The sequence below is a fragment of the Moschus berezovskii genome, chromosome X (assembly GCF_049115385.1).
Source record: "Moschus berezovskii isolate FMDL1 chromosome X, NW_MosBer_1.0, whole genome shotgun sequence".
Classification (NCBI taxonomy): domain Eukaryota; kingdom Metazoa; phylum Chordata; class Mammalia; order Artiodactyla; family Moschidae; genus Moschus; species Moschus berezovskii.
The window spans coordinates 46710187-46727031 of NC_142488.1; the positions used below are offsets into that span (position 1 = coordinate 46710187).

Below are 16845 nucleotides of genomic sequence, written 5' to 3' on the forward strand. Positions count from 1 at the left end.
TGAAATTCATTATTTTGGGGTGAAATGTCCAATAGATATCTATTAGGTATATCTGGTCTATTGTATCATTTAAAGTTTGTGTTTCCTTGTTAATTTTCTGTTTAGTTGATCTATCCATAGATGGAAGTGGGGTATTAAAATCTCCCACTATTATTGCATTTTTGTTAATTTCCCCTTTCATACTTGTTAGTAATTGTCTTACATATTGCGGTGCTCCTATGTTAGGTGCATAAGTATTTATAATTGTTGTATCTTTTTGGATTGATCCTTTGATCATTATGTAGTTTCCTTCTTTGTCTCTTTTCACAGCCTTTGTTTTGAAGTCTATTTTATCTGATATGAGTATTGCTACTCCTGCTTTCTTTTAGTCTCTATTTGCATCGAACATCTTTTTCCAGCCCTTCACTTTCAGTCTGTATGTGTCCCTCGTTTTGAGGTGGGTCTCTTGTAGACAACATATATGGGGTTCTTGTTTTTGTATCCATTCAGCCAGCCTTTGTCTTTTGGTTGGGGCATTCAACCCATTTACGTTTAAGGTAATTATTGATAAGTATGATCCCGTTGCCATTTTCTATGTTGCTTTGGGTTCGAGTTTATACACCCTTTCTGTGTTTCCTGTCTAGAGAAGGTCCTTCAGCATTTGTTGGAGAGCTGGTTTGGTGATGCTGAATTCTCTCAGCTTTTGCTTGTCTGTAAAGCTTTTGATTTCTCCTTCATATTTGAATGAGATCCTTTTTGGGTACAGTAATCTGGGCTGTAGGTCATTTTCTTTCATCACTTTAAGTATGTCTTGCCATTCCCTCCTGGACTGAAGAGTTTCTGTTGAAAGATCAGCTGTTATCCTTATGGATATTATTTGTGTGTTATTTGCTGCTTTTTTCTTGCTGTTTTTAATTTTTGTTCTTTGCGTTTGATCTTTGTTAATTTTATTAATAGGTGTCTTGGAGTAATTCACCTTGGGTTTATCCTGTTGGGGACTCTTTATGTTTCTTGGACTTGGATGATTATTTCTTTCCCCATTTTAGGGAAGTTTTCAACTATTTTCTCCTCAAGTATTCTCTCATCGTCCTTCTTTTTGTCTTCTTCTTCTAGGACTCCTATGATTCGAATGTTGGAGCGTTTAACATTGTCCCAAAGGTCTCTGAGAATGTCCTCATTTCTTTTAATTCGTTTTGCTTTTTTCCTCTCTGTTTCATTTATTTCTACAATTCTATCTTCTAGCTCACTTATCCTGTGTTCTGCCTCTGTTATTCTACTGTTTGTTCCCTCCAGAGTGTTTCTGATCTCATCTATTGCATTATTCATTGTATATTGACTCTTTTATTTCCTCTAAATCCTTATTAAACCTTTCTTCCATCTTCTCAATCCTTTCTTCAGGTTATTTATCTGTAACTCCATTTTGCTTTCAAGATTTTGAATCATTTTCACCATCAAAATTCGAAATTCTTTATCAGGTAGATTTTCTATATCTTCCTCTTTTATTTGTGTTGTTGGGAATTTTTCTTGTTCCTTTATTTGCTGGGTATTTCTCTGCCTCTTCATCTTGCTTATATTGCTTTGCTTGGGGTGGCCTTTCCCTCTTCTGGCAGTTTGTGGAGTTCTATTTATTATGTAGTTTCCTCTCTGTATGTGGGGTCAAATGGGTGACTTGTCAAGATTCTCTGGTTAGGGAAGCTTGTGTCGGTGTTCTGGTGGGTGGAGCTGGATTTCTTCTCTCTGGAGTGCACTGAAGTGTCCAGTAATGAGTTATGAGATGTCAGTGGGTTTGGAGTGTCTTTGGGCAGCCTGTATATTGAAGCTCAGGGCTATTTTCCTGTGTTGCTGGAGAATATGCGTGGTATGTCTTGCTCTGGAACTTGTTGACCCTTGGGTGGTGCTTGGTTTTAGTGTGGGTATGGAGGTGTTTGATGTGCTCCTATCGATTAATGTTCCCTGGATTCAGGAGTTCTCTGGTGTTCTCAGGATCCGGGCTTAAGCCTCTTGCCTCTGGTTTTTGGTCTGATTCTTGGAGTCGTTTCTAGACTTCTCTATCTGTCATTTCCAAGGTGGTTCCCTCTGTTTTAGCTTCTGTTTGCTGGTCTCTTCAGTGTCTAATTTCCACCCTGATCCTAGGGGGCAGGTGAACACTTTTTAAGGCTCAGTTGTTCAGTCCTGTTCTGGGAAGGGAGGAATGCTGCAGACAAATATCTCTGGCGTCTGTTGGGAGTGCTTGTAGCGTCTCAGCCACACTGGGTTTGCCCCTGCTCACAGCGTGTGTGTTGTCCCAGTCTACACTGCACAGGCTCTAGGGTGCTCTGCCAGGAACTCTCCGAGGCTGGTGCTGGGGTGTATGCACTTCCCAGGTCTGATCGTCTGAAGTTCAGTTTCTTGGTTACTCCACAAAGGCGCAGACTTGGTTGGGCCTGCGTTTTGTGCCTTCCCTGGTTTGAGCTGCTCAGGTGACCAGGTGTTTGGCGAGCGTGGTTGCTGTGACTTATCGCCTCCACAGTCCATGCCACTTGGTTTTCTGGGTGTACAACTGGCGCAGCTTCTCAGGTGGATATTGACTAGCCCGAGCCCAAGAAGTTTTGATTAGCAACAAGCCTGCCTGCAGTTTGTATCGGATACCTTTCTGGGGCCACGGTTTCCCCCTCTGGCTCTGGCTGACCTCCCTGCCTGTCTCGGCAGGAGATGGGGGATGTGCCGCCTGCAGCTGGCTTGCTCTGCTCAGCCCTTTGTTCTGTGAGCGGGGCTGACGGAGTCCTAGGTTAAAGCTTTCCACCTTTTCGTGGGGAAGCTATCCCAGTCTGCTTTGCTATCCCCTGTTAGTTCTCTCAGATTGTTCTCGCAGTATTCAAACCCAGTCCTCTCTCTAAGCAGTTCAGCTGGCTCCTCCCTGCCAAGCCCCTGCCTTCTAATGGCATATGCAGGCGTCTGCGCTGCTTCTCCGCTGGGAGTTACTATTTGGTGGGTTATCTGTGGGTTTTAATTATTTCTTTCTTTTTCCTCCTGGTTATGTGGCCCTCTGAGGTTCCAAGGCTCGCCACAGACTTGTCAGTGAGAGTGTTTCCTGGTGTTTGGAAACTTCTCTCTTTTTAAAGCCTCCCTTCCCAGGACGGAGCTCCGTCCTTACCTCTTTTGTCTCTCTTTTTATCTTTTATGTTTTTTCCTACCTCCTTTCGAAGACAATGGGCTGCTTTTCTGCGTGTCTAATGTCCTCTGCCAGCATTCAGAATTTGTTTTGTGGACTTCACTCTGCATTCAAACGTTGTTTTGATTAATTTGTGGAGAAGAGAGTGGTCTCGCCATCCTCTTCCTCCGCCATCTTGTTCCTTCTCCTTGAAATGATCATATAGTTTTCATCATTCAGTTTCTTAATATGGTGTATAACATGGATTGGTTTGCACATATTGAAGAATCCTTGTATCCCTGGGATCAACCCCAATTAATCATGTTGTATGATCCTCTTTAATGTGCTTCTGGATTCTATTTTCCAGAAGTTTTTGAGGATTTTTGCACCTCTGTTTGTTAATGATATTTGCCTGTAATTTTGTCTTTTTGGTGGTGTCTTATTTCCCTCTTTTGGGTTTCTTTTATCAGCGTGATGATGACCTGGTAGAATGAGTTTGGGAGTTCTGAAATTTTCTGGAAGAATTTGAGCAGGATACCTTTTGTTTCTTCTCTAAACATTTGGTAGAATTCACCTGTGAAACCATCTGGCTCTGGGCTTTTGTTTGTTGGAAGTTTTTTTTTTAATCACAGTTTCAATTGCAATAGTCATTGATCTTTTCATATTTTCTAGTCTTTCCTTCTGTCTTAGAGGGTTGTCAGTTTCTTAGAATTTATCCATTTCTTCCAGGTTGTCTATTTTATTGCCATACAGTTTCTCATAATAGGCTCTTTTAATCCTTTGTATTTCTGCATTGTATGTTGTAACTTCGTTTTCATTTGTAATTTTATTGATTTGAGTCTTCTCCCCTCTGCTTTTCTTTTTCATAAGAGTCTGGATAATGGTTTGTCAATTTTGCTTATCTTCTTTATGAACCAGCTTTTAGTTTTATTGATCTTTGCTATTGTTTCCTTCATTTTTTTTTAAACTTATATTTGCTCTGATTTTTATGATTTCTTTCCTTCTACTAATTTTGGGTTGCTTTTTTTTTTTAGTCGATTTAGGTGTAATGTGAGGGGATTTATTTGATTTTTTTTCAAGTAGGCTTGTATTGCTATAAACTTGTCTCTTAGCACTGCTTTTAATGCATCATATAGGCTTTGAACTGTCTTGTTTTTATTATTTTATAATTTCTTCTTTGATTTCCTTGGTGACCTTTTGGTTATTCAGAAGTGTATTGCTTACCTTCCATGTGTTTGTTTTTTTTACAATTTTTTCCCTGTAGTTGATATCTAATCTTATAGTGTTATGGTCAGAAAAAAATGTTTAATACAAGTTCATATTTTGAATTTATATATTTTTAATTAGAGGATAATTGGCTTATAATACTGTGTTGATTTCTGCCACATATCAACATGAATCAGTCACTGGTATACATAGGTCCGCTCCCTCATGAACTTCCACCCTCCTGCCCACCTTATCCCACCCCTCTAGGCAGTGATAGAACACTGAATTTGAGCTTTCTTAGTCATAGCAAATATTAACTGGCTATCTAATTCTACATACGATAATATACATTATTATTGAAATTTAAGCTAAATAATGAAGTCATGATTCTAATGCCTACAGAGAACAAACTAAATAAATTGTCAGATTTTTCCTTTAATAAGACATATCTACCTGGCTGTATATGAAATAAGCTGACATATATAAGTTTCACCAGCTAAGGTAATTGATTTATTTTAATTACTTAATTAATTTAATTGGAGGCTAATTACTTTACAATATTGTAGTGGTTTTTCCATACGTTGACACTAATCAGCCATGGGTATACGTGGGTTCCCCATCCTGAACTCTGCTCCCACCTCTTCCCCATCCCATCCATCAGGGTCATCCCACTGCACTGGCCTTGAGCACCCTGTCCCATGCATCAAACCTGGACTGGCAATCTATATCACATATGATAATATACATATTTCAATGCTAACCTCTCAAATCATCCCACCCTCTCATTCTGCCACAGAGTCCAAAAGTCTGTTCTTTACACTGGAGTCTCTTTTGTGGTCTCGCATATATGGTCATCGTTACCATCTTTCTAAATTACATATAAGTGTGTAAATATACTGTATTGGTGTTTTTCTTTCTTACTTACTTCACTCTGTATAATAGACTCTAGTTTCATCCACCTCATTAAAACTGATTCAAATGCATTTTTTTTAGTAGCTGAGTAATATTCCATTGTGCATATGCACCACAACTTTGTTATCCATTCATCTGCAAATTGACACCTAGGTTGCTTCCATGTCCTAGCTATTGTAAACAGTGCTGCGATGAACATTGGGATACACGTGTCTCTTTCAATTCTCATTCCCTTGTGTGTACACCCAGCAGTGGGTTTGCTGGGTCACATGGCAGTTCTACTTCCAGTTTTTTAAGGAATCACCACACTGTTCTCCATAGTGGCTGTACTAGTAAGCATTCCCAAGAACAGTGTAAGAGGATTCCCTTTTCTTCACACCTTATCCAACATTTAGTGTTTGTAGACCTTTTGATAGCAGCTATTCTGTCTGGCGTGAGGTGGTACCACATTGTGGTTTTGATTTGCATTTCTCTGATAATGAGTGATGTTGAGCATCTTTTCATGTGTTTGTTAGCCGTCTGTATGTCTTCTTTGGACAAATGTCTGTTTAGTTCCTTGGCCCATCTTTTTATTGGGTCATTACTTTTTCTGGAATTGAGCTGCAGGAGTTGCTTGTATATTTTTGAGATTAATGCTTTGTCAGTTGCTTCGTTTGCTATTGTTTTCTCCCATTCTGAAGGCTGTCTTCACCTTGTTTATAGTTTCCTTCACTGTGCAAAAGATTTTAAGTTTAATTAGGCCCCATATTTTAAATTTTGTTTTTATTTCCAATACTCTGGGAGGTGGGTCATACAGGATCCTGCTGTGATTTATGTCAGAGAGTGTTTTGCCTATATTTTCCTCTAGGAGTTTTATAGTTTCTGGTCTTACATTTAGATCTATAATCCATTTTGCGTTTGTTTTTGTGTATGGTGTTAGAGAGTGTTCTAGTTTCATTCTTTTTCAAGTGGTTGACCAGTTTTCCCAGCACCACATGTTAAAGACATTGTCTTTTCTCTATTGTATATTCTTGCCTCTCTCAAAAATAAGTTGTCCATGGCTACATGGATTTATCTCTGGACTTTCTATGTTGTTCCATTGATCTATATTTCTCTCTTTGTGCCAGTACCATATTGTCTTGATGATGGTAGCTATGTAGTATAGTCTGAAGTCAAACAAGGTGATTCCTCCAGTTCCATTCTTCTTTCTCAAGCTTTTTTTGGCTATTCAAGGTTTTCTGTACTTCCATACAATTTGTGAAATTATTTGTTATAGTTCTCTGAATATTACCTTTGATAGCTTGATAGGGATTTCATTGAATCAATAGATTGCTTCGGGTAGTATAATCATTTTCTCTATATTGATTCTTCCGGTCCATGAACATAGTATGTTTCTCCAACTTTTTGTGTCCTCTTTGATTTCTTTCATCAGTGGTTTATAGTTTTCTATATTATATTCCTCGCAGCCAAAGATGGAGAAGCTCTATACAGTTAGCAAAAACAAGACCAGGAGCCGACTGTGACTCAGATCATGAACTCCTTATTGCCAAATTCAGGCTTAAATTGAAGAAAGTAGAGAAAACCACTAGACCATTCCAATATGAACTAAATCAAATCCCTTATGATTATACAGTGGAAGTAAGAAATAGATTTAAGGGACTAGATCTGATAGACAGAGTGCCTGATGAACTATGGACGGAGGTTCGTGAAATTGTACAGGAGACAGGGACCAAGACCACCCGCATGGAAAAGAAATGTAAAAAAGCAAAATGGCTGTTTGAGGAGGCCTTACAAATAGCTGTGAAAAGAAGAGAAGCGAAAAGCAAAGGAGAAAAGGAAAGATATAAGCATCTGAGTGCAGAGTTCCAAAGAATATCAAGGAGAGATAAGAAAGCCTTCCTCAGCGATCTGAGGAAGAAATAGAGGAAGACAACAGAATAGGAAAGACGAGAGATCTCTTCAAGAAAATTAGAGATATCAAGGGAACATTTCATGCAAAGGTGGGCTCGATAAAGGACAAAAATGTTATGGACCTAAAAGAAGCAGAAGATATTAAGAAGAGGTGGCAAGAATACACAGAAGAACTGTACAAAAAAAATATTCACGACCATGATAATCACGATGGTGTGATCACTCACCTGGAGCCAGACATCTTGGAATGTGAAGTCAAGTGGGCCTTAGAGAGCATCATTACAAACAAAGCTAGTGGAGGTGATGGGATTCCAGTTGAGCTATTTCAAATCCTGGAAGATGATGCTGTGAAAGTGCTGCACTCAATATGCCAGCAAATTTGGAAAACTCAGCAGTGGCCACAGGACTGGAAGAGGTCAGTTTTCATTCCAATCCCAAAGAAAGGCAATGCCAAAGAATGCTCAAACTACTGCACAGTTGCCCTCATCTCACATGCTAGTAAAGTCATGCTCAAAATTCTCCAATCCAGGTTTCAACAACATGTGAACAGTGAACTTCTAGATGTTCAAGCAGTTTTTAGAAAAGGCAGAGGCACCAGAGATCAAAGTGCCAACATCCGCTGAATCATGGAGAAAGCAAGAGAGTTCAGGAAAAACATCTATTTCTGCTTCATTGACTATGCCAAAGCCTTTGACTCTGTGGATCACAATAAACTGTGGAAAATTCTGAAAGAGATGGGAATACCAGACCACCTGACCTGCCTCTTGAGAAACCTGTATGCAGGTCAGGAAGCAACAGTTAGAACTAGACATGGAACAGCAGGTTCCAAATAGGAAAAGGAGTACGTCAAGGTTGTATATTGTCACCCTGCTTATTTAACTAATATGCAGAGTACATCATGAGGAACACTGGGCTGGAAGAAGCACAAGCCGGAATCAAGATAGCCGGGAGAAATATCAATAACCTCAGATATGCAGATGACACCACCCTTATGGCAGAAAGTGAAGAGGAACTTAAAAGCCTCTTGATGAAAGTGAAAGAGGAGAGTGAAAAGGTTGGCTTGAAGTTCAACATTCAGAAAACAAATATCATGGCACCTTTTCCCATCACTTCTTTTGAAATAGATGGGGAAACAGTGGAAACAGTGTCAGACTATTTTTGGGGGCTCCAAAATCAATGCAGATGCTGATTGGAACCATGAAATTAAAAGACACTTACTCTTTGGAAGGAAAGTTATGACCAACCTAGATAGCATATTAAAAAGCAGATACATTATTTTGCCAACCAAGGTCCGTCTAGTCAAGGCAATGGTTTTTCCCGTGGTCATGTATGGATGTGAGAGTTGGACTGTGAAGAAAGCTGATCGCTGAAGAACTGATGCTTTTGAACTGTGGTGTTGGAGAAGACTCTTGAGAGTCCCTTGGACTGCAAGGAGATCCAACCAGTCCATTCTAAAGGAGATCAGTCCTGGGTGTTCATTGGAAGGACTGATGCTAAATCTGAAACTCCAATACTTTGGCCACCTCATGCGACGAGTTGACTCACTGGAAAAGAGTCTGATGATGGGAGGTATTGGGGGCGGGAGGAGAAGGGGACTACGAAGAATGAGATGGCTGGATGGCATCACTGACTCGATAGATATGAGTTTGAATGAACTCCGGGAGCTGGTGTTGGACAGGGAGGCCTGGCATGCTGTGATTCATGGGTTGCAAAGAGTCGGACACGACTGAGCGACTGAACTGAATGAAACTGATATATAGGTCTTCTGTTTCTTTAGGTAGACTTATCCCTAACTATTTTATTCTTTCATTGCTATGGTGAATGAAATTGTTTCCTTAAATTCTCTGTTTTCTCATTGTTATTTTATAGGAATGCAAGGGATCTCTGTGTGTTAATTATATATCCTGTAACTTTTCTATATTCATTGAGTAGCTCTAGTAATTTTCTGGTGATGCCTTTCAGTTCAGTTCTTCTTGTCATCTGCAAACAGTGAGAATTTTATTTCTTCTTTTCCAACGTGTATTCCTTTCTTTTCTTTTTCTTCTCCGATTAGTGTGGCTAAAACTTCCAAAACTATGTTGCATAGTAGTGGTGAGAGTGGACACTCTTGTCTTCTTCCTGACTTTAGGGGAAATGCTTTCAATTTTTCACCATTGATGATAATATTTGCTGTGGGTTTATTATATATAGTTTTTATTATGTTGACTTATGTTCCTTCTATGCCTACCTTCTGGAGGATTTTTACCGTAAATGGATGTTGAATTTTGTTAAACGCTTTCTCTGCATCTATTGAGGTAATCCTATGGTTTTATCTTTCAATTTGTTAATGTGGTTTATCACACCGATTGATTTGTGAATATTGAAGAGTCCTTGCATCCCTGGGAAAAAGCCCACTTGTTCATGATGATCTTTTTAATATATTGTTCGATTCTGTTTGCTAGAGTTTTGTTGAGAACTTTTGCATCTAGTTCATCCATGATATTGGCCTGTAGTTTTCTATTTTTGTGGCATCTTTATCTGGTTTTGGTATAAAGGTGATGGTGGCCTCATAGAATGAGTTTGGAACTCTGAAAGTTTCTGGAAGAGTTTGAATAGGATAGGTGTTAACTGTTCTCTAAATGTTTGGTGGAATTCACCTGTGAAGCCTTCTTGTCCTAGGCTTTTGTTTGTTGGAAGAATTTTGATGACAGTTTCTATTTCCATGCTTATGATGGGTCTGTTAAGATTTTCTATTTCTTCCTGGTTCCATTTGGGAAGGTTATACTTTTATAAGAATTTGTCCATTTCTTCCAAGTTGTCCATTTTATTGGCATATAGTTGCTTATAGTAGTCTCTTATGATCCTTTGCATTTCTTTGTTGGCTGTTGTGGTTTCTCCACTTTCATTTGTAATTTTGTTGATTTGATTCTTCTCTGTTTTACTTGATGAGACTGGCTAATGGCTTGGCTATTTTATTTATCTTTTGAAAGAACCAGCTTTTAGTTTTTATTTTTATTTTTGCTATTGTTTCCTTTGTTTCTTTTTCAATTACTTCTGCACTAATTTTTATAATATCTTTCCTTCTACTAACCCTGGGGTTCTTCATTTCTTCTTTTTATAGTTGCTTTAGGTGTAAAATTAGGTTTTTTATTTGATTTTTCTCTTGTTCCTTGAGGTAAACATGTAATGCTATGAACTTCCCCTTAGCACTGCTTTTACTGAATCCCATAGGGTTTGTTCTGTCGTGTTTTCATTTTCATTAGTTTCTATGTATATATTGATTTCTTCTGTGATTGCTGGTTATTCAGAAGTGTGTTGCTTAGCCTCCATATGTTTGTATTTTTAATGCTTTTTTTTCTGTAGTTGATATCTACTCTTACCACATTGTGATCAGAAAAGATGTGTGAAATGATTTCATTTTCTTTTGAATTTACCAAGGCTAAATTGATGGCTCAGGATGTGATCTATCCTGGAGAATGTTCTGTGTGCACTTGAGAAAAAGGTGAAATTCATTATTTTGGGGTGAAGTGTCCTATAGATATCAGTTAGGTCTAACTGGTCCATTGTATCATTTAAAGTTTGTGTTTCCCTGCTAATTTTCTGCTTGGTTGATCTATCCATATGTGTGAGTGGGATATTAAAGTCTCCCACTCTTATTGCATTACTGCTCATTTCCCCTTTCAAATTTGTTAGCATTTAAATGCCTTATGCGTTGAGGTGCTCCTATGTTGGGTACATATATATTTATAATTTTTATATCTTCTTCTTGGATTGATCCTTTGATCAATATGTGGTGTCCTTCTTTGTCTCTTATCATGGCCTTTATTTCAAAGTCTATTTTATCTTATATGAGTATTGCTACTCCTGCTTTCTTTTGGTCTCCATTTGCATGAAATATCTTTTTCCAGCCCTTCACTTTCAGTCTGTATGTGTCCCTTGTTTTGAGGTGGGTCTCTTGCAGACAGCATATATAGGCGTCTTGTTTTTGTATCCATTCAGCCATTCTTTATCTTTTGCTTGGGGTATTCAACCCATTTACATTTAAGGTAATTATTGATAAGTATGATCCCGTTGCCATTTATTTTGGTGTTTTCTTGGTTTCCTGTCTAGAGAAGATCCTTTAGCATTTGTTGAAGAGCTGGTCTGGTGGTGCTGAATTCTCTCAGCTTTTGCTTGTCTGTAAAGATTTCTCCTTCACATTTGAATAAGATCCATGCTGGATATAGTAATCTGGGCTGTAGGTTTTTCTCTTTCATCACTTTAAGTATGTCCTGCCATTCCCTTCTGGCCTGAAGAGTTTCTATTGAAAGATCAGCTGTTATCCTTATAGGAATCCCCTGGTGTGTTATTTGTTGCTTTTCCCTTGCTGCTTTTTATATTTGTTCTTTGTGTTTGATCTTCATTAATTTGATTAATATATGTCTTTGGGTGTTTCGCCTTGGGTTTATCCTGTTTGGGACTCTCTGGGTTTCTTGGACTTGGGTGGCTATTTCCTTCCACACTTTAGGGAATTTTTCAACTATTATCTCCTCAAGTATTTTCTCATGGCCTTTATTTTTGTCTTCTTCTTCTGAGACTCCTATGATTCGAATGTTGTGATGTTTGACATTGTCCCGGGGGTCTCTGAGGTTGTTCTCATTTCTTTTAATCCTGTTTTATTTTTTCCTCTCTGCTTCATTTATTTCCACCATTCTGTCTTCCCCCTTATTTATCCTATCTTCTGCCTCAGTTATTCTGCAGTTGGTTCCCTCCAGAGTGCTTTTGATCTCAGTCATTGCATTATTCATTATTGATTGACTCTTTTTTAAAAAAAATTTCTTCTTGGTTCTTGCTAAACATTTCTTGAATCCTTTCGTTCCTTGTCTCCATTCTATTCATCTGTAACGCCATTTTATTTTCAAGATTTTGGTTGATTTTTACTATCACTATTCAGAATTCTATCTCAGGTAGACTCCCTATCCCTCCTCTTTTGTTTGGTTTTGTAGGCATTTGTCATGTTCCTTTACCTACTGGATATTTCTGTGCCTTTTCATTTTGTTTAAGTTGCTGTGTTTTGGGTGGCCTTTCTGTATGCCGGAAGTTTCTGCTTCCACTTTATTGAGGAGGTTCCTCCATGTGGGTGGGGTTAGAAGGGTGGCTTGTCAAGGTTTCCTGGTTAGGGAAGTTTGCATTGGTGTTCTGCTGGGTGGAGATGGATCTATTCTCTCTGGAGTGCAATGAAGTGTCCAGTAGTGAGTTTTTAGGTGCCTATGGGTTTGACGTGACTTTTGGACACCTGTGTTTTAATGCTTAGATTTATATTCCTGTGTTGCTAGATAATTAGCTTGCTATACCTTGCTATGAATCTTGTTGGCTCTTAAGTGGAGCTTGGTTGCAGTGTAGAGAAAACTCTTGAGAGTCCCTTGTACCGCAAGGAGATCCAACCAGTCCATTCTTAGGGAGATCAATCCTGGGTGTTCATTGGAAGGACTGATGCTAAAGCTGAAACTCCAATACTTTGGCCACCTCATGCGACGAGTTGACTCACTGGAAAAGACTGATGCTGGGAAGGGTTGGGGGCGGGAGGAGAAGGGGACGACGGAGAATGAGATGGCTGGATGGCATCACCGACTCTGTGGACATGAGTTTGAGTGAACTCCGGGAGTTGGTGATGGACAGGGAGGCCTGTTGTGCTGTGATTCATGGGGTTGCGGAGAGTCGGACACGACTGAGCGACTGAACTGAACTGAACTGAACTGGAGTCAGTTTTCTGGTGTTCTCAAATTTTGCATTTAGGCCTCCTGCCTCTGGCTTTTAGTCTTATTCTTACAGTAGCCTCAAGACTTCTCCATCCATAAGAACAATGATAAAACGTCTTGGTTAATGGTGAAAAGATTCTCCACATTGAGGGACACCCAGAGAGGTTCACAGGGTTACATGGAGAAGAGAAGAAGGAGGAGGGAGATAGAGGTAACTAGGAAGAAAAGAGGGGGAATCAAAAGGGGAGATAGCAATCTAGCCAGTAATCAATTCCCTATGTACTCTCCACAGTCTGGAACACTCAGGGAGGTTCATGGAGTAACATAGAGAAGAGAAGATGGAGGAAGGAGATAGAGGTGACCAGGAGAAGAAAAGGGGGAGTCAAAAGGGAGAGATCAATCCAGCCAGTAATCAGTTCCCTAAGTGTTCTCCACAGCCCTGCACACCCAAAGAGGTTCACAGAATTATGTGGAAAAGCAAAGTTTGTGGGAGGAGATAGAGGTGACTTGGGGGAGAAAAAGTAGAGTCAAAAGGAGAGAGAGCAATCAAGCCTGTAATCACACCCCTAAGTAAAAATGGGTACTGAAGATTAGTTTCTTAAAGGTACAAAATTGATAACAAATAGCAAAAAGCAAAGATTGAAAACCTAGAGTAGATGTTAGACTCTCAAAATTACAATATTAAAAATAAAAACAAATTCATAAAAATTATAATATGTATTTATGAAATTTACTTCAAAAATAGGGTCCTTTTTCCACAAGATAAAAGTAGGTTATAAAAATGAAAATTAAAGGAATAATAAAGAACTTAAAAGTAAAACAAAAAATTTTAATGATAATAGGAAAATATATCTAGGAGTTTCTCTGGAGCTATTGAGGGCAGTGTGGGGTCAATTCAGTTTCAGATAGTTCCTTGTTCCAGCTTATACTTCTTCTCGAGGTCTATAAGCCCCTTCCAATGCGTAGTCATTGCTAACTACAGGGTTTTAATCTGTTGTACCTGTCACTGCCTAAATGGTTTCCTTTTCTTTCTTTATTTTGGCTTCCTCTGTTTGCCAGTCTTTTTGTGTCTAATTTCCACCCTGACACAAGCGGGCAAAGGTAGTCACTTATTTTGTCTCACTTGATCAGTTGTGCTGTGGGGAGGGAGGAGCACTAAAAACAAATATCACTCGTGTGCGTGGGGAGTGCTCACAGTGTGTGTACCACACTGGGTTTGTCCCAGCTCATGGCACATGTGCTTTCCCAGTCTACACTGCTCTGTCTCCAGGTTGCTGTGCACGGGAACTGTCCAAAGTGGGCCCTGGATTTTGTGCACTTCCCAGGTCTAAGCTACTCAGGTTCATGTTCTTGGGTACTCCACAAAGGCACAGACTCAGTTCTGGATGCATTTTGTGCCCTTCCCAGGTCTGAGCAACTCAGACGACCAGGTGCTTGGTAAGCACACTGTCCCATGTGGGCTGTGCATCTTAATCATCTCCCCAGTCCCAGCCACTCGGTTTCCTGGGTGCGCCACAAGAGTGCCTTCTCAAGTGTGCTGTGTGTCTCCTCTGGGGAGCTGATCTCTGGCTGCGACCCTCCTGGCAGACGTCAACCGTCCAGGATCCCAGGAAGACTTGGTTAGCAACTGGGAAACTGCTCACAATTTGGTGGAATATGCCATCTCCGTGGCAGAGATTCCCCCTTGCCTTCTGACTCTGGCTACTGCCCACCTGCCTGTCTGCCTCCAGTGGGGGGATGGGCCCATCTGCAGCCGGCTAGCTCTCCTCTGGTGTTCATTCAATCCTTTGTTCTGTGAGCAGGCCAGGCTGTACCTTAGGTTAGAGCTTCATGAGGGATAGCGCTCTCTCTCTTTTTTTCTCTCTCTGGCTATCCTACAGGGTGGGTTGCTATCTCATGTTATCTCCTTCAGATTTCCTCAGGGCATTCAGGCCCTGTCTTTACCCTAAGCATGCAACCTGCGCCTCGCTGTTCAGTCCCCGCTCACTCTTGGCGGATGCAAGCATATGGGCTACTTCTCCACTGGGAGTTTCGGTTAGGTGCGTCTTCTGTTTTGTTTTGTTTTGTTTTTTCTTCCTCCCAGTTATGTTGCTCTATGAGAATCTAACACTCCTACAGATGCGCTGGCGAGAGGGTTTCCTGGTGTTTGGAAACTTCTCATTCACTACTCCCTGCCCAGGACAGGTCGCCATCCCTAACTCTTTCATCTTTTTGTCTTTTATATTTTGTCCTACCTCCATTTCAAAGACAATGGGCTGGCTTTCTGGGTGCCTGGTTTCCTCCCTCAGCATTCAGAAGTTGTTTTGTGGAAGTTGCTCAGCATTCAAATGATCTTTTAATGAATTTGTGGGGGGAAAAGTGGTCTCCTGTCCTGTTCCTCTGCCATCTTAGGACTGCCCCATAATTTTTTTTTTTTTATAATTTACCAAGGCTTAATATGTCACCAAAGATACAATATATCCTGGAGAATGTTCCATGTCCACTTGACAAAAAAGTGAAATCTCTTATTTTTAAGTGAAATGCACTATTGATAGCAATTAGGTCTATCTTGTCCAATTCATCATTTAAAGCTTATGTTTACTATTACTTTTCTGTCCAGACGATCTGCCCACCAGTGTGAGTGGGATGTTAAAGTCCCCAACTATTATTTTGTTGCTGTTGTTTTCCCCTTTAATAGTTGTTAGAATTTGCCTTATGTATTGAGGTTGCTTCTAGATTGGGTGCATATATACTTATAATTGATATATCTTCCTTGGGTTGATCCCTTGATCATTATGATCCTTCCTTCTCTCTTGCAACAGTCTTTGCTTTAAAGTCTATTTTATCTGATATGAGTGTTGCTATTTCTTCTTTCTTTTGATTTCTACTTCCATGGAATACCTTTTTACACCCACTCATTTTCAGTTTGTATGTATCTCTAGGTCTGAATTTGGTCTCTTGTAAACAACATTTATAGGGATCTTTGTTTTGTATCCATGGGATCAGTCTATGTCTTTTGGATATGTATGACCATATAAGGATTTTACTTTATTGTTTTGGCTTTGTTTTTGTAGGTCTTTTCTTTCTCTTGTGTTTCCTGCCTAAAGAGTTCCTTAGCATTTGTTATATGATTTGACTATGCTGAATTCTCTTAACTTTTGCTTATCTGTAAATCTTTTAATTTTGCCATTGAATATAAATGATAGACTAACTGGGAAAGTAATCTTGGTTGTAAATATTTTCCTTTTATCACTTTAAGTATATCCTGCTACTCCCTTCTGGTCTGGAGAGTTTCTGTTGAAAGATTATCTGTTATGCTTATGGGGATCCCCTTATATGTTATTTGTCCCTTTTCCCTTGTGGCTTTTAATTTTTTTTCCTTGTGTTTAATTTTCATTGGTTTGCTTAATATGTGTCTTGGTGTGTTTCTGTTTGGATTTCTTTTGTATGGGACTCTCTAGGCTTCCTGAACTTGAGTGGCTATTTCTTTCCCATGTTAGGGAGGTTTATGACTATGCTGCTAACCCACCAGGCTCCCCGTCCCTGGGATTCTCCAGGCAAGAACACCGGAGTGGGTTGCCATTTCCTTCTCCAATGTGTGAAAGTGAAAAGTGAAAGTGAAGTCACTCAGTGGTGTCCGACCCATAGCGACCCCATGGACTGCAGCCCACCAGGCTCCTCCATCCATGGGATTTTCCAGGCAAGAGTACTGGAGTGGCTTGCCATTGCCTTCTCCGGTTTATGACTATAATCTCCTCAAATATTTTCTAATACCCTTTCTTTTTCTCTTCTTTTGGATCACTATAATTCGAATGTTGATGAGCTTTAATGAAGTCCCAGAGGACTCTGAGTCTGTCCTCAGTTATTTTCATTCTTTTTCTTTATTCTTCCCTGCTTTAGTTATTTTCACCATTCTATCGTCCAGTTCACTTAGTCGTTCTTCTGCCTTAGTTTTTCTGCTATTGGTTACCTCTAGTGTGCTTTTGGAGAAGGCAATGGCACCCCACTCCAGTATTTCTGCCTGGAAAATCC

General features: G+C 39.7%; 1 pseudogene; it reads right to left on the reverse strand.

The window, feature by feature from the left end:
- The window catches only part of LOC129563868 (nuclear receptor coactivator 4-like), an 86043-nt pseudogene extending 71017 nt beyond the window's left edge, over nucleotides 1-15026 (reverse strand).
- Between the last annotated feature and the right edge of the window lie 1819 nt (nucleotides 15027-16845).